At 35.9% G+C, this 24,424-nt stretch overlaps 1 long non-coding RNA gene and 1 pseudogene across 1 annotated transcript in view; one reads left to right on the top strand and one right to left on the bottom strand.

Moving 5' to 3' along the window:
- LOC115859304 (uncharacterized) overlaps positions 1-15,421 on the top strand; it is an 81,547-nt gene extending 66,126 nt beyond the window's left edge. The window contains exon 3 of the long non-coding RNA XR_009566393.1: positions 15,305-15,421. This is a non-coding gene — a long non-coding RNA (uncharacterized lncRNA). The remainder of the gene's footprint in view (positions 1-15,304) is intronic.
- Positions 15,422-15,749: 328 nt separating this feature from the next.
- Positions 15,750-24,424, bottom strand: part of LOC115859305 (glutamate decarboxylase 1-like) — a 40,780-nt pseudogene continuing 32,105 nt past the window's right edge.

The following is a 24,424-nucleotide window of genomic DNA, read 5'->3' as shown; positions in this document are numbered from 1 at the left end:
TTTGCCATGATAAAGAATAAAACAAGCCTGACAAGATCAAGTATAACACCAGTAACCTAAGTGCCTGTCCAAACAAAACTCGGCACTCTTTCAGTGAAGACGACAGTATCTAGTCTTCTTATGCCTCCAAGGACTTGAGGAATCCAAATTCACCTATGAGGATTTTGGTTTGGAATGAAAAATATTTGAACCAGAGCTGAGTTCACTGTCTCAGTTAAAGTGATAGAATCTGAAAAACACTAAGAGCCCATGATCTGCTCACCCAATCATCCTACCCCTGGTGGGGGATCTCAGGTCTTAGGTAACCATCCGAGGGAAGCAGCCAGGGAGTGGTACATGCAAAATGCTTTGGCTTTGCTGGGCATGAGAGACAGCGATGATGTTCTGAGAGGCTCAGTAATGAAACGGGGAGAGAGAGTGTGGAGATTCTGTGTTGGAGAGGACACAAAGGTGTGAGTTGGGTTACAAAGTGGAAAATGTAACTGGAAAGATTATTCTGAATTCTCATTGCCTTTTTCCAAATACATGAATGGTGTGGGTATAATGAGTGAATGGTGGTGTCGTCCTCACCCTTTTTACTATTGTCTAGTTCTGCCCGGTGCCCAGTTGTAACTGACCAGGCTAAAGGACAACCTTGAGAATTGCCTGGAGGGCAGCAAGAGATCACTACTCTTGTTAAGAAAATGATTGAAGCAGGAGTATTGTTTCTACTAAATCCCCTCCTAACAGGCCTGTCTGATCAGCATGTAAAGCAGACACTCTAAGGTTAAGAGTATAGAGAATTATGTAAGGTGATGTCTTTGACTGCTCCTGCTGTATGGAATGTGGAAAGACTGAACAGGAGAGACAGACCAGCAGGGACCGTATGCCTTCACAGACATGGCTAAGGCCTTCTTTTCAAAGGAAAATTGGAGCCCAGCCAGTCTCACTTTGCATTCTTTTGGATGGAACCCAGTATACATTTACTGTTTTCCCACTGGGATATTTGATCGCGGGCATTTGTCATAATTAGATGAGGAAGGACTTGGAAATGATAAACATTAAGAGCCAGTTAATGCATTCATTGATGATATTATCATAATTGCCTCCTCGGAGGATTAAGCAGGAGGGGTTAGGAACTGTATCACCTACTTGACAAATACAGGCTGGCTGATAAATGCAGCTGAAATTCAAAACACATTGAAATTCCTGGGAATTACATGGGTTAGAGCAGCCAGGGACATTACCATCTGGTGGTTAAAGGCACACATCTATTCTAGTGGCTTTATTTTATAAACAAGAACACTGATCCTTAGAAAGTTAAGTTATAGAGATGATTAAAGGCTAAAAGGGACTAAAATTCCAGTTTTCTGACTTTCAGTTTACGTTTCTCAACTACACTAAAAATGATTTTTTCATTTGTTTAAATATGAAATATTTCAATCGTATAGAAGATTATTTAACGAATATCCATTCACCCATCATTCACATAAACAAACCTTAATATTGTTTTTTGTATTTGCTTAAGATGAAAGAAATGTGACTTGCCATCTTTTCTATGTACTGCGCAGCAGTGTTAATTACAGTCATCCTGCCATACGTTACACCCCTAGTGCTTATAACTGGAAGTTTGTACATTGGACCACCTTCCTCCGATAGTTAACACTGCTGCATGATATATAGGAAAGTTATTAAGAGCGTAAATCCTGAGTTCTCATCAAAGGAGCAAATTTTTCTTCCTTTTCTTCGTTTTCTTTTTATTGTATCTACATGAGATGGTGGACGTGAGCTGAACCTTCTGTGGTAATCCTTTCACAGTGTATGTGAATCAAACCATCATGCTGTGCACCTTAAAGAGGGATGTATGCCAATTATTTCTGAATATAACTGGGAAAAAAAGAAATGTAAATTTCCATGTTTTGTTGAAATGCTATTCTATTTCCTGTCTCAAGAAGGAAGTTATGCTTCCTGAAATTGGTGTGTATCTTGCTCACCCACATTGTTACTTTCCTGTCACATGTATATGAATTCTCACTTTCAGTTCCAGTCGTACAGTACGTTATTGATCTACTCCTCTGCCAGTACCCGTGTCTGAATTACTTGAGTTTTGCAAGAAGCTTTGATATTCTGTAAGGCAAGTTCTCCTTCCCAGTACTTATGCTTCACAATGACTTGGGTATTTGTGGTTCTTTATTCTGTAATAAGAAGTTTGAGATCAGGTTGTGAATTTTTGAAATAAACACAAAACACCTGCTGAGATTTGATCGAAATTGCTTTGAATGTAAAGATTAATTAAAAGAGTATTCTATTTTAAGATATTGAGTCTTCTTTTAGATGGGCATACACTGCTAAATATGATTTCTTTTTTAAAGTTATATTTATTTATTTAGTTTTGGCCGTGTTGGGTCTTCATTGCTGCGCGCGGGCTTTCTCTAGTTGCGGTGACCGGGGGCTACTCTTCGTTGCGGTGCACGGGCTTCTCATTGCGGTGGCTTCTCTTGTTGTGGAGCACAGTCTCTAGGCGTGTGGGCTTCAGTAGTCGTGGCACACGGGCTCAGTAGTTGTGGCTCTTGGGCTCTAGAGCGCAGGCTCAGTAGTTGTGGCACACAGGCTTAGTTGCTCCGTGGCATGTGGCCTCTTCCTGGACCAGGGATCGAACCCGTGTCCCCTGCCTTAGCAGGCGGATTCTTAACCACTGCGCCACGAGGGAAGTCCCTACTATGATTTGATGGTGTTTTATTTAGAATATACACCTCAGTGTTCACAAGCGTTTTGGTATAAAATGTAATTTTATTATACTATTCTGTTTTGGTCTTATTAAAAGTTAGAATACATATATAAAATGGATTGAGGGGTCTCTCTCTTTTCTTAGTCTGTGATAAAGTTGGTATTATCTGTTCCTTGAGGGTGTATAAAACCCATCTATAAAATTACCAAGACCTGTTGTATGTCTCTATTATAGGACAGCAAAGTTACTGAGTCAGTTCATTTAATGTTTTCATTTTCTTCTATTGTTCTACTTCTTCTTAAGAAAATTATGGTAGTATGTCCTTCAAAATTACTAGCATTAGTTTTTGCTTTGAATTGTATTATGATTTTAAAAATCTCTATAGAATCTGTATTAAAAGCCCTGTTTCCTCTTAAGTGTTAACTTGTACTTCTATCTTTTTATTGATCATTTTGCCAAAGGTTTGTTTTACTTATTTAGAATATCTTGAGGATACATCATTTGACAAGAGAATTTCTTTTTTTTTAATATTATGCTTATATCAGCAACATAGAAGTCAAGAATTTTTGGAGGTCAAAATTTTTATATAAACATTTCTTTTATCAAAGCCTGACATATTATTAGAGGTTTGACCTTTAGATACAGACAGATGACATACCTTCCAGACTTCTCCAATTTAGATTTATTCTTTATACCTTGAAAATAGAAGGATGTTTTCCAACAAGCTCCTCTAACTGTATTTAGTTGAAATCAGAGACCGGATTAACTCTTCTTTTGTTGCATGCCTTATCTACCCAGAGGGAGAGAAAAACCAATCCTGAGACATCCTTACCTGGTGAATAAGTTATAGAGAAGAGGGAGAGTTGTTGCCACTTTCTTATTCTTTCCCTGCCCTTAAGAACATCAATCTCTTTTATTTTAAGTAGTTGGTTTTAAGTTGTCTCAGTTTAATTGATACACATTAGATTATACAGAAATAAAATAGGTCATCTATAATCCCTGTAACTGAACTAGAAGTCATTTACATCAGACCTTCAAGTATCCTTAAAATAATTTTTTTTACTTATATTCTGTAGTTTTACAAATTGCATGATTCTTTTTTATTTGGGGAGAGATGTGATTAAAATAAATTCAGCTACTTCCATTCCAGAATGAATAATTGCTTCTCTCCATATCAAAAGGCCTTGTTCAACAATCTCATGTTTTTCTACTTAGAATATCTATCCAAATAACATATATCATACTATTAATATATTAAATGCTCAGATAATGAGCTCTTTGGGTCAATTGTATATTTTATTTCGGCTCAAAGTAAATATATGATCTTTCATCAAATGTTGTGGTAGAGCAAAACATTGTGTACAATAAATGTGAACATTCATTCTTTCAAAAAACTAGCCAATTTATTGATGGCTGTTCAGGGGATAGAACTCAGTGAGGTCAGACTTTTCTATTTTAACTTTACTGGCTGATAAGCCAGTGATTCAACTGTAACTTTTTTTCAGAATCACTGGGGATACTTTAAAAAAATATTCTGATCACAATCTCAGAAATTCTGATTTAATTTGTCTGGGCGGGTCCATGCATTTGTATTTTTTTCAAAAGATCCCTTGGAGACCCACTGAAATGGGCCAACATATGGGGTCATGACCCAGAGTTTAAGAACTACTAGACAAAACAAGCTTCAAACACCCAAAGCACTGAGTTCCAGCCAAGTGATCTTTCTCTAGTAGAACACTGTAGAAGACTGCTTAATGACTGAGAAGAATGCCATTAAGACCTTGGCAAGATAATGTGTGAATAGTAATTGAAAAATGTCACTATGTTTTTAAAATCTGCTTTTGCTTCCTCATGATACGCCCACCTAAAACCTTGGGATTCAGGATACTAATGACCTGCTTAGGGCCATATATAATAACGAAACAATTAACTTTTGTTTTATGTAATTGCTCCTGATTTTATGTCATTTTTATGTGTGTGTGGTTTATGTGGTATATGCTCTTTGTATTAAATTATTCAGTACCATTTCCCTCTCAGTACCATTTCTCTACTGTAAACAGGGAATGAGAAATGACACCTGTTATAACATAGATTACAACAGTTCTAAATTCCCTCATCCTATAGCTATCAAAACCTTGAAGCATTACATTTGTAGAGCTAAGTGCATGACACTCATTGATATACTAGGCATCACTGCACACCCATTATTTGCCAGGAATAGAATCATCCCTGGCCCAGAAGAGGTTACTGTCCAGCAAGAGAGCCAGTTTGCCAAGCATGTCATTGCAACTAATGTACTATCCAGGTCAGTAAACACACGTTAATTGTATTGTTGACACTCATGTCACTGGCCCTGGTTACAAAATGGTAGTCCCATAAGTAGTCCCTATCCTTGTAGAGATAATTGTCTAACTGAATATAAGTATCTATTATTGAAGGAGGCATTATTAGTTCAGAAAAAATTTCTTATGAGTGGGGATATATATGTAAAGACAGAGTTAAGATTTATAACTCAGTTGATTGTGTCCACAGGCCAGTTGGGCAAGAACTTTCTCTTCTGTAGATGAACAAGCAACAGGAAAACCAGAAAACTGGTAATAAGTGTATATTGGGCACAACAGTAGAGTTGTCAGTGGACAATGTTGTGGAAATATATGTAGGTGGGAGAAGCAATAGCCTATGAGGACCACTGGATCAAGAGAAAACAGTTTACCAGGGTTTGATAGAAAAATTGATGGGATGGTTCAGAAGACAGCTTGTACAAAAAGAAAACTCAGATTGAATCTATGGAGCAGTGTGCTGCACTGTCATCTTTTATCAGCCACATCATCCTATCAAACATATAATTGAGTTTCTAAAGAGCCATAGTTAATAGTTTCTCTATCTCCACATCTCTGTTGTCATGGCAACAAATGTGGAAGACCCACTGAGTGATCAGTCCCCTGAAATGAAGGAAAGTCTGATATGAACTTCTCTATTTTCCTTTGCTTGAGAAGAACCAGACAGAAGCCCATTAAATGGGATCCTATTAAATACTGACTTCTCCCAAATTTCTGTGACTCACTCTTATTTTCAGACTTCAGATCATCTGTCAAAGTAGATGTTCAGATTTTCTGCCAAGGTAGAATTTTTTCATGTGGCTCTAGTTGTAAAATATAGGCTCTTTTAATTATATTTGTAAAATCTTTCTCTCCTTGATTTATGTCTCATGAACGTATTCAAGTCAATTATTTGTCTCCATATATCTTATCATTAGTGACTCTACTATGAAGGAATACCTATCAATAGATCATTGCAAATTTCATTTTTTAGCAATAGACGCAATTATAGACATCTTTGCCCCAAACACAATGGAAACGGCACCTAAAATCGATATTACTTCCTGGATGAATCCATCATGAACTTTTGGATTCTAACATTTTTTTGCACTATGAAATTTCTGCCAATGGAACGAAGTAAAAATAAAGTCCATCCACGTTATAAGCTACAACAATTAATACATTTGGTAAAACGATTATAACAAACATGGTGAATCCCCAAATTTTAGTAGTATAGTAACAGGATAATATTTTGAAATATTTTGAAAATATTTCGAAATATTTACTGGTGCATGGTATTTTGTAACTCCTACTTGTCTCAAATCAGCTCTCTAACCATTGAATCAAATCATTGTATTACTTCAGAGGAAGTGCAACTGAGAACAAAGTAATCATTACTTTGCTTTAATTTTCCAAATTGTGTTTTATTTTAGAAATTACAAACAGTAAAACTTACTTTTTGTGGTGTACAGTTCTGTGGGTTTTCACAAAGGCATAGAGTAACATATCCACCACTACAGTCATGACACAAAATAGTTCCATCACCTCCCAAATCCCTTACCCTTTTATAGACAATCCCTCCCCCTGACTTGCAGCCCCTGGGAATCACTCATCTGATCTGTCTCCAGTAATTTTGCCTTTTCCTACAATCCGTGCATAATTTCTTTCACTTATCAGAATGCATTTGAGAGTCATCTATGTTGTTACGGGAGTCAAAATTTTATCCTTCTTACTGAGAGTATACAGTGGAATATATGCCACAGTTGGTTTATCCATTTACTGGCTGAAGGACATTTAGGTTGTATCTTGCTTTCGGTGATAAGAAATAAAGCTACTATAAACAAACATTTGCATGCAGGACTTATACAAACATGAGTTTCTATTCCTCTTAGACAAATAACTAGAAGTGGAATTTGCTGGGATTTATAGGAAGTCTATCTCTAACTTTATAAGAAAAGGTCAAATTGTTTTCTGCTATGGCTGCACTGTTTTGCATTCCCACCACCAAGGTGGGAGAGTTAGAGCTGGTCTACATACTTGCCAGCAATTGGTATTGCCAAATTTTTTTTCTTCATTCTAATAAGTATGCAGTGATATCTCATTGTGGTTTTAACGGGGATTTTACTAATGAATAATTACGTTGAGCATATTTTCATGCACTTATTTGCCATCCACATATCTTCTTTGATGAAGTGCCTGTTCAGTTCTTTTGCTTATTCTTTAATATCAGGTTGTTTCTTTTCTTATGGCTGAGTTTTGAGAGTTCTAATATAATCTGCAAACAAGCCTTTTGTCAGAAACATGATTTTCTCCCAGTTTATAGCTTGTCTTCTCTTTCTTTTAACTGTTTTCATGGACCTAAAGTTTTTAGTTTTGATAAAGCTCCAATTTTTCTTTTATGAATTTTGCTAAAAACTTTTTGACTGACCCAACAAGTTTTTTCTTCTATATTTTCTATGGGTGAGCTGTGAGCTATGGGTCAAGATTTGTGTGTGTGTGTGTGACACCACTTACTTAAAAGATATCATTTCTCAATCAGTTTATCTTTGGATCTTTGTCAAAAATCGATTTCCCATATTTATGTGGGTTTATTTCTGTATTGTCTATTCTATTCCAATAATCTATGTATATCCTTTCACCAATACCACACTGTCTTGATTACTGTAGTTTTATACTAGGTCTTGTAATTGGGTTGCATGAGATCAGTCAAGATACTTTTGATTGGCAATAATTATGCACTTCAGAGAAGCCTGGGAGACTCAGGGTACAGAATTTACAGTACTGACCCAAAAGTCTGCAATAAAGTGTGTTTCTGTTCTTAGGAAACAGAAACAACTTAAATTTCTCTGATTTTCATAACAAGTTCTAAATGTCACAAATAAGTAGTAACATTTGGCCAGGTCTCACAAAACTATCTTTACTTGCATGTGATCTCATTTGGTATGTGCATTATTGTGAGGACTTGTGAATGTATAAATCAATCACCAAATAATCCAGCTCCTTTTGGTCCCTAACATATACCAGGTCCTAGACTGACCCCTGCCTCACAATGTTCAATTAAGAAAGTCTCTACCTTTAATGGCCTTGGAGTTAGGGGGTGAAAGGTAAGCATAAAATTTAGAGCAACATGATGCAAAATTGCTCTTCTAACTTAAGGGGAAAAAACCCACAGAAATGTTCTTTGCTTTAAAAGTCAAGGTAAAAGTAGAAACCAAATTTAATAAAGCTGTAAAACCACTCTATATAGTTGGCATTTTCATATTTTTGTCATCTTACTTCCTGGAGGCATTTAACTTTTCAATACAGTCATTGTAACAAAAATGCAGCACTGTTGAATGATCATAATAAATCATCTGTTCAAAGGAAAATTTTTAATTTATAACACCGTTAACGAATGCATTTGCTGTAATTATACATGGATCGATCCATAGCATTTGAGAGGGGCTGAGTAATGTTCATCTTCACAGTTATCCATAAATCACTGAAATGAAGTGCACACACTAAAGTTAAATTGTTGAACGAAGTTGTACTTTTAATTATGCCAATTATTCCCTGAGCTATGTGATCTGGGCAAAGGGAATTAACTTAAACTATGAATTATGTCATACCTCTAGCTCTTGGCTAAATCAGAGATAATTTGCATATGTATGGCTTCACTTCTATTTCTATTTACGTTGAAATGATTTGACAAGTGGAAATGGGGAGCTGATACTTAGAAATACTGGGTTTACTACCTGTGGAAAATTAAATGCCATAAAATATTCCCAAGGGACCACAGTGGTAAGACACTCTCAGATGGGGCTGCAGAGTTGCCGAGAGAAAATCTGAAATCATGGGTCAGCTCCAAGTACTGGTTCCAAATGTATGCGAGGTCTCTGTAGCCAAGATTATTTGGTCTGCCTGGGAAACCTCGGCAAACATAACATTTATCATTTTGATCCAGACGTGTTGCTTGCTGTCTCAAAAATTTCCGACTCTCATAAATTTCTCTCTATATCTCTTTATATTGGTAAACATGGAGAGTAGGAGCCACAGAAATAACCTTTATCCTTGCTGTATTTCAGCCTGGTAGACACTGAGCTCCAGGCGCATGCTATATATAGGACACAGACAGGAAAACTGACCGACCGTGGATCAGGGATAATTCATGGATAAAATTTATATAAAACTTCTTTTCCTGATAAAGGTATGACTCTTCCTTCTAGATTAATGTTACATTTTCTGATAAAGTCTGGTCATTTTATCAGAAAGGTGGTGTTCTTTGCACTTAGGAAATAAAATTATGAAACCAGAGTATAATTGAAAAATGTTTCAATTTTTTTCATTATGTCAAATTATTTGAAATACTTTTTACTTAAGTAATAGATTCGTAATCTTTATATCATTCTTCTTTAAATAGTTTCAGATCATACCTTTCTTGTTACTGCCCCCATAAACATCTACACACACTTTAGGCGCAACTATTGTCTATTTGTTCTGTGTTGTGCCTCTGACACAAGCCTTTGCACATGGAAAGGCAGAATGACAAACTAGAAAGAAAATGCGTTTTGAACACTGAGTTCAGAAACTTATCTCAAAACAACAATTTTAAAACTTGTGTTTGTAGTATTAATAATATTAGCATGTATCTAGGGTCTATATTTAAGACTTCAGGCACTGTTTAAAGAACTTAATATAAACAAACTAATTCATTTACCTGTGAGGAATTCTTATTATTTATTATAGAGATGGGGAAAGTGACTACAGGAAGACCAGGGAACTTGCTAGTAAGGGGCAGTTTGCCTGGTTCCAGCATCTGTGCTCTTTAAGCTGTTTGTCATGCTTTATATTTTCACAAAGTTTGTGACTATGCCTTCTTTAGAAAACAGAATCAGCTAAAATAAAATATGCCAAAGTGATTTCAAGCTAGAAAATGGCTATCAGAAATTAGATTATTACTAGCTAGTATCTCATTTTCAACAAATGCTTTCATAGGATTTTCATAGTGCAGTTTACCAGTAATTTAAACTTAGGAGGTTATAGAACCCAATTAGACTATTTGTAATCAAAGTAAAAATAGCAAAAATATTCATAGCCTTTCAAGGACCATAGGCTCATAAAGTACTGCTAGAATTTATTAACCAAAGCTATTTTAATTATTTTATAATTTAAAACATGGTAAGGTTTGCAACTAGATGTACCAAAGATGCTTCTTTAAGAAATTTTAAAGTTATTCTTAACAGGATATTTCAGAGTATTGAGAGGAATCTTGGAGATGGTAAGACCGTTTGAATATCCAACGAACTGTAGAATTGAAGGCACAACAGTGTTTGTTTTGTTTTTTGTTTTTCATTTTTATTTATGGCTGTGTTGGGTCTTCATTGTTGCACACGGGCTTTCTCTGGTTGCGGCGAGCGGGGGCTACCCTTCGTTGTGGTGCGCGGGCTTCTCATTGTGGTGGCTTCTCTTGTTGCGGAGCACAGGCTCTAGGTGTGCGGGCTTCAGTAGTTGTGGCATGTGGGCTCAGTAGTTGTGGCTTACGGGCTCTAGAGCGCAGGCTCAGTAGTTGTGGTGCACGGGCTTAGGGGCTCTGTGGCAGGTGGGATTTTCCCGGACCAGGGCTCGAACCCATGTCCCCTGCATTGGCAGGTAGATTCTTAACCACTGCGCCACGAGGGAAGTCCCACGACAGTGTTCCTTATAAATGGCTCATTAGTTTGAGAGGATGCTGGTATGGTTTAGTGGGATATCTGTTATTCCTATAGATAGCTTAAATAATGTATCAGCATAGCCACTGTCATCACTTTATCAAGAAAGTGTCTTGCAAAGTTGTTTTTTTTATTTTTTCTATGTGAAAAGACATTCTGTGTAGGAGTGAAGATCAGAAAGATTTAATGCCCATTCATTCTTACATTTGTGAAAGGAAAACTATAATGGGGACCTAGACATAAGAAATCTCACAAGAGATGGGAAAAATTCCAATATTCTTGTAAAAATATTTATTGAATTTTTACCCACATTCCATGGGGGGGTTTAGATTAGGAAAAAACAGGTATATTTAGATGGACAATTTAGATGGAAAGGGTTGGATACCGTTCGAAATATAGCAAACAAAGGTGACAGCGGGGCATAGCCTCTGGGTGGAGCCAGTATTCCTCATCTCTTCGTGAAGGCTGGGCAAGCAGCCCAGGGGAAGAGCAAGGGGCTGATTGGGCAGAATAAACATTAAAAGTTGTGTCCTAGATGGAGGACTAATGTGAAAGCCAGACATTAGAGGGAAAACAAAACAAAACAAACAAGCAAAAAAAAGCCTGACTCTTCATTCAAAAGTAATTACGGGACCAACTGAGCTCAAATGCCAAACAAAAAACTGAAGACCCCAAGAATATAAAGCAATTATGATTCAGCAAAAGAGAGACTGTTTAGAGTCAATCCTGTGCCACTGTGACTTTTCTCCATTGCAGACCCACTTCTATAGGGCTGCACTGGAAACAGTGAAGGAATTAACTTAGACCAGGGTCTTCAAGCATTTCTTCTCAGTCTCCTGGGTCAGATAATCATTGAGCTAATACAAAGGATCTGAATTGTCAAATCAGACTCAGAGATCGTGTTCAGTATGAAGATTTACTAAGAATTTCTAGGATACACGTAATTGCGAAGCACAAAGTAGAGAGAGGCATGGGATTGTCAAAGAGTTGCCCAGGTCCTTTCTTGCTGGTTCAGACTACATTAACATATGAAGTCTCTAGGTAATGTATGATGCTACATTAATTACATGGAAGGGAGCTTTTTCAGTCATGAAACATCTCTACTTTATATTCAGGTAGCTATATAACTCGTGTGATATTTTCCAGAGAGCTAAGCCCTGTAAATCCATACATTTCATCTTGTTTTCTACATGCAAGTTAAATAAGACAATGACGTTGTGCTAATATGGGTCTCCCTTTTGGATTCTTGAGCTACTGAGATCTAAGCTGTCTCTCAAGCTAGAAACTTCAGGCTCTGTGGACTTTTATCTTCTCAATGCACGTTGGCAAATTTACTGCCGAAACTTAATTCCCTATTACCTTGCACTGCTAAATTCTTATCTCTTCTTGGATTATTGCAATGGCCTCTAAGGCCTGCTCTTCCTCCAATCAGTCCTTGAAACTGCCATCAAAATCAATGTCTTTTCCCCCCTCATCAATACAAGTTTTATTTTATTACCCCCACTGCATTCACTTTAGTTGTTTTCACAATGTCAAAATGCTAAATTTAAGGACCTATAATTCTCTAGCTACTTGAAGCAGACTCCGTAATTTTACACTCTACTCCAGCAATAGCAAACTGTTTATTTAAGTATTTTTGATTCTCCACGTAACTCTGATTATCATTGCTCCATGTTATCTGCCTGGTAAGAATCTAAATATTTCAGAACCCCCTTTGGATGTTGTTATATGTTTCAAGTGTCCTCTATATGTTATGCACAATTCTATACTAGCACTTTGAATTGAAAATAAAATTTAAAAACACATTATTTTCACTTTTTGGTCTACCCTAAGTTCAGGAGACACAGTCTCTCTGGAAGTCATCTCTGTTGGTTAAACCAGTGCTATTTATTATATGTCATATATTTGGGAAAAGTTCAAAAGAAAAAGATAAAGTTAGTAATATCCCTTTAAGAATTTTATGTTAAACTAAGTCTCTTAACAGCAAGAAAGGAGCCCATTTTATAGAATTCCTGTAAGTTATGGAAAGAAAACTCACACATTATTTCATGTAATACAAGGTTTGTGTCAGAACCTTGGTTGAGAGAACACAGCAAAGGGAACAGTGCTCTGTGGCTAAAATAATTTTGACTGGCCATGAAATAAAAAATAATCCAAGTTCAAGGGTGGGGGGATGACACAGGTTAATGAGTATTATCCTTTCTTTAATTTAAATGTTACAATTTTTCAACAATGTGTAAAATAGGTATCCAAATAATTGAAAATGCTGTATACCTCAAAATAGAACAATGCTTATTAGGTTCCTTGTTATTAACAAGACACTGCTGAATAAAACAGAACTGATATTGGAAGAAAGCACTGTTTTAACTAATTTATATAACCTATGCAATATATATTGAAGTATTCTTATGATTTAGTATATTCTTATTTCAAAGTGTTGATTAAGAAATAAAACCAATACCTAAAATTGTGGCTGTAGGGACAAAGAAACTTGAGGCATATGTTTTGAAAAGGAAATGTTTAATCTGTGCGTGATAAACTTTATGTAATGATAAGCAGTTATGAATAATGCATAGGGAAGAAACAGATTTATGTTTCTAAGTCTGACAAACCAGATCGCATTTGGAACAAACCCTCCCGTATAGCACAGTAATTCTTATTAAAGGATACGTTGCACTAAGATACTTAAACTGCTCTTCCCTGTATTTCACAAAGACACAAACTATCAAAGTCTGTAGTATAATCAATTTTATGTTTCCTCTGAGAAAAACTTTGGACATGAAATGTCTTATTTATATGGTAGAAGAGCAATTGAAAAGAATCTCTATCCCAATTCATGTGTCTTTATTTCTAAAATATAAAAGTTTTCAGACATTTAACTTGAATGGATGCAACAGAGCTTGAAAAACAGAAGGGTACAATCTCCTCTGTAATGAAGAACCATGACAATATTTGCACCCTGAATGATTAATAAAGATAAAACCAATGTTATGGAACTTTATTTTTACCTAGTCTAGCTACTGGGTTGGCCAAGAAGTTCGTTGAGTTTTTTTCCATAAAATGGCTCTAGTAGTGCTTAGTTGTCTTTAACTTCATTCAAAACAATTTTGTTAGATTGTATTGTGACAGGTGTCGTATCAGTGTGCATTTTTAAAAAAACATCAAAATTGGTGAATTTTTGTGTAGCCATTTTAATATTGAATATAGAAGAAAAAAAGCAACATTTTCAGCATATTATGTTTTATTACTTCAAGAAAGGTAAAAACGCAACCGAAACACAAAAGATTTGTTTAGTGTATGGAGAAGGTGCTGTGACGGATCAAATGCGTCAAAAGTGGTTTGTGAATTTTCGTGCTGGAGATTTTAATATTTTAATATTTTAAATCTCTGGCTTTATTTGACATAATAAAAAATTAATTGTGCAAAACTAATGATTATGCACTGAGCCTATACACAGCCAAGACTACAGAGCTCTTATTGGGTCTGCCTTTCTGTTTGTCTGTTGGTGGGAAATAATTGTTAATGGGCTACAAAGAAGGAGTTATATATATATACTATATTAAATCCTTTTCCTCTCTGTATTCTTCTCTAAATTCAATTCTATATTTCCATTTATTTTTCTCATCATGTAATAATTTTTAAGGTCTCAGCTCTCTTTGAAGTTACAAAATTATTTGATTTTTTCCTATATTGAGAAAATATCTTTTAATTTTTTTCAGCTTTATTGTATTATAATTGATAATTAAAATTGTAACATATTTAAAGCGTGCATAATGATGATTTGATATATGTACACATTGTGAAAGAATAAAATAACATATACAGAGTGATTCAAAGTTTTAAAAAATATTTAACACAATTACTTTATTTTATTCTAACAACATCCCTGCAGTATAGGCACAATTATTATTCCTATTTCAGAGAAGAGGAAAGAGATCTGCATAGCTCAAGTGATTTGACAAATGGCTCGACTGGTAGTAGTGTATGTGAATTGCATCAAGGCATTTAGCAGGTTCTTTGTCATACACACTTGAGAGAAAACCTGGCTAGCGTCAAATTTGGGTTTTATTACTTATCAGCAGCATGCTGTTAGACACAGTATTTAAATTCTTTAAATCTTCATCTTCTCATTCATGAAATGGGGATAATAAATCACTTTAAATCGTAATATTGAGAGAAATAAATGAAACCACGCAAGTTAAGATTCGTAGCATACCGTAAGTGCTCAATGTTAACTCTATTATCTCAAAAAAGGAGCTGAAAAATACTGATTTTATCATCACTGTGGAGCTACCTGATTCCATTTTGTGAATTATGGCCAATATACTTTTGGAGAATTATAAAACGATGCCACTGTTGTTGACCTTTAGAGACATTAAAAATGGCACTGCAGAAAAAAATGAATTAAATCATTGCATAGAAACTTGGTAGAAGCCACAGTTCCTTCTAAATAAAAATGCAGGGATCAAAAGGCAAATATGTCAGCCCTTGTCATTCTCTTCCCTGACTCTCTGCTCCAAAATACAGAACGTTTTGTTCATCTGATTTATTGAAATAGAGAAACATCATAAGTATTATTTTATTTTTTACAGAAACAGAACACTACCATATGTTACTGAAAATGATTTCACCTCGGGAAGGCTTTATGCAACTAATTCAAGCATGTAAATATATGTTAACTTACCAAATGTTCACAATGGAACTTCTTTCTATACAAGAGGTAGGATTTTTGTCTTTCTTATTTACTGACGTATTCTAACACACCAAGAAAAGTCCCTGACAGTTAATGGATTTTCAATAATCTTTCATTGAATTAATGAAAACAACAAATACATAAACAAAATTGAATCTATTATCTATCTATCTATCAATCTTCAATGACCCACTGTTCTTTATTCATCTTGTATAACATAGGATAAAAGAGAATCAAACGTTCTGAAGAAAGAATATCATTTATAATATTCCTTTCTTATTATCTTCAGCAGTAAATCTTTAAAGTTGGTGTTTAGTTTTGGTATTCAAAATCATATTGCAGTATCATAAATCTTTCCCAAGTCTTTCAATTTCATCAATAACATAGTCAACATCAGTTTGTCCTGTGGCAGGATTAGAAAAGACCATTCGAAAAAAATTTACTTTGTCCCCATAAGGCTGGTAGTTTAGCATGGCTGTGCCTTCCTCTATCATTTGTGCTTTAATCTTTGGAGCAATCTGTGTATAAATGCAAATATCATTAAAAGGAAATTTTACAAGTAAATACTGTTCCACATCCTAGATGGCTACATAACTATCATTAGCTTGAAGTAAATTGCAGGCAATTTAAAACTGTCAGGGATAATTTTTAAGAAGCAGCTTCGTACAGAGAAAAGGCAGCACGTTCTATATTCATACTGTAGCTCTTGTTACTCCATGATTCACGATTACCAAACTCACAAAATAATGCAAGTGTGCTAGAATACATTAAAGAAGGTTGTGTGACATTTTATTTATATGGCAATTCAAGTAGAAGTATCTGGGAGAGCTAAAATGAAATAGAAAATGGAAAAGCAGTAGTATCTTTTGGTATTCTAACTTCTGCTCTTTGAATCATTACAATACATCTTGAGTTTTTCTACAAGGTCACTGTTTTGCAGCAAAACATAGTTTCTTTGTAAATTTTACAGAGACAAATTCTATCTGTTTATCTTGCACAGCTCCTAAAACAATACCATGCACGTGACATTAGATCACATTACGCCCTTGGGTTATTATTATAAGACAAAGTGGTACTGAGGCTCGGAAAGGAAGAGGAGGGTATTCTGTAACTATTGAATGTGTTCCTCTTCTCGAAACTTCTACTCCTGCACAGTTTACCTTTAAAATGCTACAGATGCTCTCCATTACTTAATTTTCCCGTAAGTTTTTATATATGGCAGGGCATATACATATATATATATATATATATATATATGCTTATATAGTCATTATATGGTCAGACATTTCATTTAATGTCCTTCTTTAATATTTTAATTAATCAACATGACCATAAAATAAAAGGTATTAGTTATTGCCTGCAATATTATTAAAAACTGCTTTATATTTCCCCTTTGCCCTCCATCCAGGAGCATGCGCAGATCTCTGAGAGGGACGGCTCTCTGGTGAGTGTGTGTATCTCCAGGAAATAGCTCGCTCTCTGTAAACGTGTACTCCGCAAACTCTCAGCTGGTAGTAATTACCCTAGTAAAAGGTAACACTTACATGTTAAGAAAAAAAATTAAGAGCTTCACTCAATACTTGCCTCAAACCACAAAATATTTAAACAAGGGGTATTATCAAAAAGCAAAACAAAACCAAAAAAATTCTCTATTTTCTCTTAAGACTTATAAGCCCAGTGAAATTTTCTGATGACATAAAAAGTTGATGCCCTTAAACACTGATATCAGATAGTTTATGTTCAACTTCTCCTAGGGCGGATCACATTGCCTAAGATGAGTAGTTGTGATGTTGGTCAACTCAAAAGTGGTGGTGATACTATTATAAAATGTATGTATATAATGCATGCTTAAGATAGGTTAAAAACTTACAGTAAATGTATAGCTAAATAACATGTAATAGTGGCAATTCTCTTTATTTTAATATACATTCTTAGGGTAAAGATTAAATCTTCTCATTGCTATGACATTTATTTGGATTTTTTTCAGTATTGATCACTGATCTGTAATAAAATCTCTCCTAGATTCTTGCTCAGATGACCTTATGATAAATATTTCAAATGTGATAATTCTTCTCCAAGTACATCTTCTATTGCTCATAAAAATTGTAATTATTTCTATTCTTATCTTCTCCCCACTAAGCCTTCTAGCTTAGAACTCAGATTCTGTCTTATTCATTTTATACCTCTAAATCCTCTGGAACATATGGCAAGCATTAACTGATGAATGAATTAACCAAAGGGTAAAAAACTCAGTAGATTGAATATTAGCATTCAAAAAATATTTTTCAATTATATAAAGGATGACTAGATTAATTTGCAAAATGACTGGTGGGTTGAGATTTCACTTGGTTCCATACAAATATTTTTAAAAAATGGCTTAAGACCACATTACCGCCTTCCACTAACCAATCAAACTAACCCAGACACATTATTTCAAAGGCAATATTAAAATGATAAATACCACACCATACACACAAACTTACCTTTTGCAGTTCTTGATCTCTTCCAAACTTTTTGGGATATGTTTAAGTCCAGAAGCAGACATTGGTGAACTCAGGCTAAATCAAATATTAAAAGTTTAGGGCTTCCCTGGTGGCGCAGTGGTTGAGAGTCCACCTGCCGATGCAGGGGACACGGGTTCGTGCCCCAGTCCGGGAATATCCCACATGCCACAGAGCGGCTGGGCCCGTGAGCCATGGCCGCTGAGCCTGCGCGTCCAGAGCCTGTGCTCCGCAACGGGAGAGGTCACAACGGTGAGAGGCCCGCGTAGCGCAAAAAAAAAAAAAAAAAAAAATTAAAATTTTACAAGTATTCTTAAAGTTTTACCTAATTCTTTAGTAATTTTATAAGTATCCTTAAAGCCCTACCTAATTCCTTAATTATCCCAGAAGTATTTAATTTAACTTTTAATATATTTTAAAATAGTTTTTGAGGATCTAATACATGTATCAGGCACCAAATACAGAGATAAAGGAAATGGTGTCCTCACAGTGCCCAGTCTTCAGCCATCCATCCCATGCCCATTCCTCAAAATATATTAAATATTTTAATGGCAGTGCCAATTTTATATTTGAGTAAGGTCATTCAGGACAATCAATTAGGGGAGAGAACAATTGAGGGGAGGAGAATATTAGTTAATAGAATGTTATAGTAATTCAGGAGAGAATGGAGAGGACTTCACTGAAGCAGTGGCCACGGGTACAGATAGAAGAGTTTAAATTTCCCAAATCTTCAAAAGATAGAATTGATCTTTGCTAGGTCTTCAAGATGAATTCAAGGTTCTGGCTTCAGTGACTAGATGTCTTTTATATAGATAAAGGGGTATAAGAGAACTTTACTTAAATCAATTTATGAAAGCTCATTTCAGAGAGGCAGATAAATGATCAGAGAATGTACAGTATTAAAAACAAACAGATTTCTTTACTTCTAGTTTCCACTTAAGACTGAGCGAGACTAACCAAAAATAGAAATAATACAATCAGAGGGAGACAATGTAGAAAAAAGACCAAGCACCTTTGTTTCCTAATAGTTACTCTTACTAGCATGACTTAAAGCATGCCATTGGGTTGGCTGACTGGGCCTTGCAGAGGAAGATGGATAGAATACTAGCAAAACTCTCCATTTTTTCATTAATATCTACTTAGTACTTTAATAATGATTAACCAAGGATTATCATATAATTTAAAGCCCACTTTTTCTTATGTCATCTACTATCCAGAAACCCAACTGCATTCTCTAACATACAAGAAAAAAACTAGGAACAATTAAATTACTCTTAATTCAGTGCCATCAAAATCAGAAAAGCAATTATAACCAAAGAGTTTCATCTCAAAAATTTAAAAATTGAGTATAATCATCAAATTAATCTTTTGGACCCTCGGCCTGTAAGAAAGAGAACTCAAATGGAAAAGTTTTTAAAACCGAAATGTTTTGCATTTAGATAAAATATTTAAAATAATTTTTACATATAACTTTTAAATTATCTCAAAGTATTGGATAGGTAACATATTCAAGTAAAAAAAATACTCAGCAAAGGGCTTCCCTGGTGGCGCAGTGGTTGAGAGTCCACCTGCCGATGCAGGGGACACGGGTTCGTGACCCGGTCCGGGAAGATCCCACATGCCGCGGAGCGGCTGGGCCCGTGAGCCATGGCCGCTGAGCCTGCGCGTCCGGAGCCTGTGCTCCGCAACGGGAGAGGCCACAGCAGTGAGAGGCCCGTGTACCGCAAAACAAAACAAAACAAAAACTCAGCAAAGAAAGTATAGATACTTTAAACTCACTCTCACAAAAAAAGCCCACTAATCGAGTCCTTACCTTTGCATCAAATACTAGCTTAAAGTTATCTTTTCTCTTTAAAACTTTATAAAAGTATTTTGCAAGTTCCATATATCTGTTGATCTGTGCCTCAAAGCCATAGGTTCCCTGTAGTTAAAAAAAATCAAAAGCTTCATTCAAGTAAGTACCTTTAAATTACACTGAAGAAGTTCCTGAAATGTATTAAATTTATTTAAATGTACTTATTTAAATAAATGTGATTATTATCTTACTAACAGTAGGTATTATATATTCTCACTGCATTCTTATTTCTATCCCCTCAACCTGCTTTTACTCCCTACTGTCTGTGGAACTTGAGGCAAGTTACTCAGCCTTTCTAAGTTTGGTTGCCTAGATCTACAAATGTTTGATAAATATTTTGACATGAATTTTTTATCTGTCTAGTATGCAGAGCAAATTTTTAAAATAAGAAATATGACAAATAAAGCCCTTGGCATACTGGCTGGCATAGTGCATCTTAAAACTGACAATTGTTGAGCTTCAGCAGTATATCAGGTATGTAGTTTAGTGCTTTGTACTCTTAGTTTAATTTACTCTTAGAAGAATCCTATAAAGTGGATAATGGAGGCACAGAAAAATCGACCAATCTGTCTCCACTCACCGTCTTTCCCTTGGTGATTTCCACTTGTCTCATGGCTCTAAGCAGTATATACAGGTTGATGACTCTCCCACTTTCATTTCCGTCTGAGACCTCATCTCTGAACCTCAGTCTCCTGCTTCACATAACTAATAAACGTCTCAAAATCAATGTCCAAAAGTGAACTCCTGACCTGTCTGCACCAACTTGTTTCTCCCAGTCTTCCCAATCTCAGTAATACATCAGTTTTATCCTTTAGTTGCTAAGGCCCAAAACATCAAAGTTTTCTTATCCTTGACCCTCTTTCTTTTTCTCACTCCCCACATCTAATATTTTGGAAAATTCCACAGGATTTACCTTTAAAACGTAATTAGAATCTAATATATCTTAACCTATTCACTGCCACTATGCTGGCCCAATCACTGTCCACTGCATTACTGAAATTGCTTCCTAACTGGTCTCTTTGCTTCTGTCCATACGTTCCATGTATGTCCATGCTGAGGGTATGTGTTCATAGTTACTCTAGGCTTGTGTAGTGTAGAGCCTTGACAGCCATATGAGGTGGTACTTCAGTGTCTTCTCAATACTTAAGCCTTTGTGATCAGAGCTGGCTTCATGAGCACACAACCTGTGCAGTCACACAGGGCCCACATTCAGAAGGGCTTCAGGCTTAACGTAATGCTCTGCTGTCGCTGTCCTGAAATTCTTTAAAATTTCATTTTGGACTTGTGTTTTGAAAATGAAGTCCAGTGGGACAATGGATTATGCCTATGAGCTAAGGAGATACAGACAACATATATGTCTGCCACTCCTTGCCTCCCCAGGCACACATAGCCTTTGCATTGCACAATGAGCATGGGATTCCACTGGTCCTACCATATGTGGCAACTCAGTGACAATGCAAATAGCACGAGGTAAGGATGCTACACCTACAACTAAGTAAGCGGGGATGCTCGGAGCCCCCAAGAGGCTACACTTTCTGTTTAAATCAGAACTTGTTTTCAACAGAGACCAAAGGCAATGGAGTTCTAAGAAAGAGTAATGACGGAGGAACCCTTTCATTTTCTTTCTTACATTATTTCCTCATATGAACAGCTCATTCCATGTTAGCCACATTGATCTCCTTGTTGTGTCTTAGATGCAACAGGTGTGCTTCAGTCTCTAAGATTTTAAATTGAGATTCCCTCTTGCTACACAGCTAACTATTAGCGTGATCTCCTCTTCACTTTCTTCAGATTTTTGCACAAATGTAACCTTCTTATTGACAATTACCATACTATTTAAAATTATAAATACTTAACCCTAGCACGCAACTTTTTATCCTTTTTCAAAGCCTTATTTTTCTCCACAAGAAATATATATGAATCAAAATGTGTAAAAAGCTTTGATTGTACGAACATTTGGTCAGATGCTCCCAACTTTCACAATTTTGTAAAAATATTGGTTTGGAGAAGGCATTACTAGTCTTTGAAATGCTTAAGAATAGACATGATTAAATAGCAGTGGACTAATATTTTGAGCTAACCACTTTATCATTTGATATTTTTCTTTGAGGGCAGTCTGGTTCAGGGAGAAGCTGTAAGTAATTAGAGGAAGAAAAAATTGCAGAAAAGTTAATAGAAATTATTGATGAAGAATATTCCTACTCTGATTCTGAAGAAATGGGGCTAAATATCATTGAAATACTTGGCATAGAGTTTATTACTCTTCAGCAATTTTCCACATAGAGCTTTTGGTGGCATTCAATGCATACTAAATTGGCCATGAAAAGTATCAGGATATGCATCCTCCTCGTGAATGTATCTTTAAGTTTCTTGAAAAAAATCTACAAAGATTGAATAGTAAAGACAACGGCACTTCTATTCTGAACTTAATTGGACTCTGTTAGCCCAGGTCCTCCAAACGGCAGACACCAAGATGAGATTAAAGGTGCAAGGACTTCATTAGTGAAGTACCTGTGTGAAAGACAGTGGGAAGGAGCCAGTCAGACTGGGAGAGCTTTCAGACTGTGCATAAGTCTGACCCTAAGTGAAGGAAACAGGTGGGGAAAGGTGGGGAAGAAGCGTCCTGGAGTATGATGAAATCTAAGTAAAATTCAGAAAGGCCCTTGGGAACTCTTCACACCAACTCAGCTATCAAGAGAGTCTCCTGTCTCTCAGGAATGGGAATGCCTTAGAATCCCTGCCGTGCTCAATCAGTGATTGACTGGGAGAAAACTCTGGAAAGCACAGCCTCAGGGCAAATGCAGTTATGAATTTAAGAGAAGCAGATGGGCTCTTGGACAATTAAGCTCCCTATAGCACTCTCCTGGCCAAACACAGTCATTTTATGAATATAAAACCAGTCCAACCCATGTAGAAAATCCAACCAAAAAGAAGCTTTTACATTCGATTTGCTTCTGCATAATAATCGATGTTTGTAGAATCTTACATTACTATATGATTTTCTTCTTACTTACTTTTGTAACCTATCACAGTATTTTAGGTAACTAATTTTATTTTTAAGAAATATGAATTTCATTAAAGGTGGCTCCTCATCCTACTATCAATGAAGTATTCATTCTGTAATTATAGCAAATGAGAAAAACTATGAAATCTTTCATTTCTATCTCTGGACTTCATTCTTAATGCCCATTATTTTGTGAAGAGTACTGATGGAGACTCACATAGCAGATGTTTAAATATTTACTAGTTATAAATCATGCTACAAACTTGCAAGTCGACTCCTCCCATTCAAGCCCATCATGGGTATTTACCTGAACCTGATTTCTTGTATATAAAAATGTTCTATAATATAAAAGAATTCCCATTTCACGGTACGCTGAATTTTTTTTCCTATTCCCAGGAGTGGCCCTACTTATATAACATCTGTTTATACACCATTTTTATGAAGCAGTCTCCATATGCAAAAGATGATGGGCCTGCTTTTCATCACTACCCAGGTGAGTTTTGGCATTCCCATGGTGCTATGAATTGTATTAAGAAAGACAATATGAATTTGTGGAAAAAAATATATTTTGGATTTAGGTGAGTTGTCACCTTTGCTCCTTAGATGTAGTTCTCTTCATCCACTCGCAAGTTAATTTCTTTACCTATCTAACAGATATAACCAGCACAACTGTTGGGAAACATAAGCTAAATAACATACGTAAAGCTTCCTAGCCTAATACATGTTCAATGAATGGTAGATCCATTACTATTGAATGAATGTATTCATTATTTCAATGCCTCATTATCAAAAGAATTTAAGGTGAGTTACCAATGTCGATACACTATTCAAAGTGGTTTTTTTAATGCTTGTTTTGAACTAGGTGATTATAAGGTTAGGAAAAAGCAGTTGATGAAAGAGATAAATTTAGAAGAGAAAATGCTGCCAATATATTATATAGTAACCAATATATTAATGCCAATATATTATAGACTAACCAATATATTATTGCAAATATATTATAGACTAACCAAAGTAGGATCATGAATTTGCCTCTGTGATTCATGTTACAGAACGTATTTTTCTATTAGTGTTTTGTACTAGGAATTCCATATCTACCAAATAAAAATCTAACCAGCTCTAACTGCCTCTGATACTGACATCTGAGAGAGTCCCTTAGGGTCCATGGGTGGGTAATGTAATGGAGAGGACCAGGTCCCCAATATATTAAAGATGTTGTTAGTTCATGGCAAAGCTTTCATCTGAACAGAACCTAATGCCCATCTTCCTATAGAGTACTAGGAAGAAGGTGATAGGAATAGCTTCCTAAAAGCATGTCAATTATTTAAATTAAATTTTAAATAAGGGACAGTTAAAAATTATAAATAAGGGGCAGAATGAGGGTGTAGACATGTCCTGCTGTTGTCATAGTGTTTGGAGAGACAATATATGCTGCTCTTGGGCTTACCTGGTGGCGCAGTGGTTGAGAGTCCGCCTGCCGATGCAGGGGACACAGGGTCGTGCCCCGGTCCGGGAGGATCCCACATTCCACAGAGCGGCTGGGCCCGTGAGCCATGGCTGCTGAGCCTGTGCGTCCGGAGCCTGTGCTCCGCAATGGGAGAAGCCACAACAGTGACAGGCCCGCGTACCGCAAAAAAAAAAAAGAAACGAAATTGAGTT

This window comes from Globicephala melas, chromosome 13 (genome assembly GCF_963455315.2).
Source record: "Globicephala melas chromosome 13, mGloMel1.2, whole genome shotgun sequence".
Lineage (NCBI taxonomy): Eukaryota > Metazoa > Chordata > Mammalia > Artiodactyla > Delphinidae > Globicephala > Globicephala melas.
Note: the sequence above shows the minus strand (reverse complement) of the source record. Positions and strands in the feature narration are given on the sequence as shown.